This window comes from Lathyrus oleraceus, chromosome 3 (assembly GCF_024323335.1).
Source record: "Lathyrus oleraceus cultivar Zhongwan6 chromosome 3, CAAS_Psat_ZW6_1.0, whole genome shotgun sequence".
In the NCBI taxonomy this organism is placed as follows: Eukaryota; Viridiplantae; Streptophyta; class Magnoliopsida; order Fabales; family Fabaceae; genus Lathyrus; species Lathyrus oleraceus.
The window spans coordinates 425,263,230-425,266,451 of NC_066581.1; the positions used below are offsets into that span (position 1 = coordinate 425,263,230).

Genomic DNA, 3,222 nt, shown 5'->3' on the forward strand with positions numbered 1-3,222 from the left:
TATTTTGGATAGGGTTATTGTTTTTATAGGAGAAGTTCGGGTGATTCCTCCATCCAGGGTTATAGGTATTCGAGTATGGGTTCCCTTGGGTGTAGTTCACTTGCTCAGAGTGGGTTTCGTTTAATAGACTGCATTCTGCAGATTGGTGTCCTTTGGTTCCACATATCTCACAATCCGACGAAACTGCGGCTACAATATTCGGGTTTATGCACATATGCTCGACCTTAAGGGCCAATTCGTCCATTTTAGCTTGCATCATGTCTATAGAGCTTAGTTCATGCATTCCTCCTTGGGCTTCCTTCTTCTCAACTGTCGCTCGTTCGACTCCCCATGATTGATGGTTTTGAGCCATATCTTCGATGAGGGCACTAGCTTCAGGATAAGGTTTGTTCATCAGAGCATCGCCTGCGGCAGCGTCGATGGCCATCTTTGTGTTGTAATGAAATCCATTATAGAAGGTTTGAATGATTAACCAATTTTCTAAGCCATGATGTGGGCATGCTCTTAACAACTCTTTATATCTCTCCCAAGCTTCGAACAACGATTCTCCTTGGTTTTGGGTAAATCTAGTTATATGGTTTCGAAGAACGGCGGTCTTACTCGGGGGAAAGTATCTAGCAAGAAAAACTCTTCTAAGGTTATCCCAAGTCGTAATGGAATTGGGTGGAAGGGAATCTAACCATGATAGGGCTTTATCTCTGAGGGAAAAAGGGAATAATCTTAAACATATCGCCTCAGGAGAAGCTCCATTGGTTTTAAAAGTGTCTGCTAATTGAAGAAATATTTTTAAATGTTGGTTTGGGTTCTCAGTAGAGAGACCTACGAATTGTCTCTGTTGCACTAGTTACAACAGGGATGGTTTAAGTTCAAAATTATTAGCTGGGATGGTTGGGTTTACTATACTAGAACTAGGTTCTTCATTGGATGGTTGAGCGAAATCCTTAAGAGGTCTTTGGTTTTGATCTTCGGCTATAGCTCTTTTAATTCTATGAAAGAATAAACGTGCGCGAGCATAACGTTCAGGTTCGGCCATAGGGTATACTAAGCTTAAACTTCCGGTGCTGTGAGTTCTTCGCATTGACTGGCGGGAAATAGCCTAAGTCTAAATGATATAACAACAGGAAAATGAAATTTGACGAAATTGGTCCCCGGCAACGGCGTCAAAAACTTGATGCGGTGTTTTTCGCAAGTATACGAACGCGTCAGAGTAATATAAAAGATTGTCGAATCCACAGAGACCAAGTGTCAATCTATCGTTATCTATTGTTATGGTGTTTATCAAAGGCAATCAAAATAGGTGTTTTTAGAGTGTGCAATGAAAAGTAAAGTATTGAATAAAGTTTAATTAATAAAGACAGGGTCAATGTAATTCACATAATCAATTAATAATCCAAGTACTTGCTAATAGAATTACTTATGGGCAATGTTTCCTACTTTGAAAAGAACTAATTTAACGGGAACTGTCGCTTTCGCGTATTCAGAACCGAGTTGTACTCCCTAATCAAACCCTCTTATTGTCACTTATAAAAAGGTGCGCGTTGCGTTAGAGTAGTAAACCTATTTTTAAGAAATATAGTATCTTGACTAAGTCAAAAAGTATTATAACCTGGATTTCTTAACCAAAAGAGGTTCTTACGAACCAGACTCTAAACTTATAAACGCGTCCGAAAATAGTTTTAAAATCTCTTTTCTTCTTAAATTAAAAACTCCTAATGAACTAAACAAAGCGCTTTCACTGTCTTTGAAATAGTTAAAAACAATTAAGTTTAGATAGACGTTGGACGGCTTTCGATCTTACCCAACGGAATTGAAGTGCGGGAAAACTTAAGTTGAAAGTTAAAATAGTCCTTAAGTGTTTCTACGAAGAATTGTATCGATTATCGGTTCAATTTCGATCCTTACATTCTAACCTTATAAATTTAGTTAGACATGGTAAAGTAAAAGTGCATTAATTTAAATAAAAGTAGTGCGAGTGCGGGAAATAAATAATTTAAAGCGAGTGCGAGGAAATAAATAATTTAAAGCGAGTGCGAGAAATAAATAAAGTAAAGCGAGTGCGAGAAATAAATAAAGTAAAGCGAGTGCGAGAAATAAATAAAGTAAAGACAAGTAATAAAAACCTGCTACAATCGGAGGGTTGAGTAAATTGCAAAGCGGAAATGAAAATGGCGACAGGATTAACTTCCTTCTAAAGTGCTCCAAACTCAATTACAGACTCTATCACAGACTTGATTACACAATTGTGGTAACACTCCAATGCGAAGCGATTACCACTTTAAAATACTGAATATATGCCTAAGTGAAACAAAGTTGCTCTGAGTTTGCCTCTGATCTAAGTTTAGATGATTGAAAAAGTGATTTCGAGTTTCTATTTATAAGGAAGTAAAAAGATGGAAATGACAAGGAGGCCCTTCAACTTGAAAATGGGAGGGAAAACTTTTCCTCTTGTGGCGCCTGCCACAAGGCCAATGCGCCCGCCACAAGACCATTCTGAGGCGCCTTAGTGGAAGTAGTGGGGAACATGGCAGTTGAGGGAAGTTGAGCTTGGACACGTCATGGCAGGGTCTATGGCGCCAGCCATGGGGGAAGCCACAAGTACAAAATGCTAAATTTTAGGGCTTTTGGCTCTTTTTCGCTCCTTTTCTCGACCGGGGCTCCGGTTAAAGTAAAGACCTGAAAACAAAAAAAACATAGTAATAACACAACAAAATATCAATAAAACAACTAGAATGCATGTGAAATCGGAGTCGAAAATACGGTAAATTTCAGTGTTATCACCCCTTACCTGTAATCTCTGGAATTTTATTAGTTTTGATTTGAAAATTTCTTATTTTTGGGTTTTGTTCGTACTTTTCCCTTTTCCCTTGGAAATAATAAAAGCGTGGTGGCGACTCTGGTTTTATTGACGTCTAGCTTATCCATAACTTGATGGTCATGAATTTACCGCTACAATCGGTAATATTCTTCTCGATTTTTGAGCACTTTACTTTTACCCAATACCCGGTAGAAGTAATCTACTTCCTTTGTTGTCCCCAGCGAATTTGTTTTCACGTCTCCCCGGGCAGTCTATCCTTGATATGTTCATCTTAACCGGTGACTGTCATTCTTCCTTTTGTGGTTTTCGACCCACTAAAAAGGTAGTTGTAATCCCTGCTTTTTTTTCTTAAAAATTTAATCCTTAATTAACCGATGACGGATTTTTTCCTCTTTTCGGTCTTCTCC

General features: G+C 38.4%; 1 non-coding gene across 1 annotated transcript; it reads left to right on the top strand.

The window, feature by feature from the left end:
• The first annotated feature begins 482 nt into the window (after nucleotides 1-482).
• On the top strand, nucleotides 483-589 carry LOC127133042 (small nucleolar RNA R71). Its single transcript, XR_007807038.1, has one exon. It is a non-coding gene; the product is annotated as a small nucleolar RNA R71 (small nucleolar RNA).
• Nucleotides 590-3,222: the final 2,633 nt, after the last annotated feature.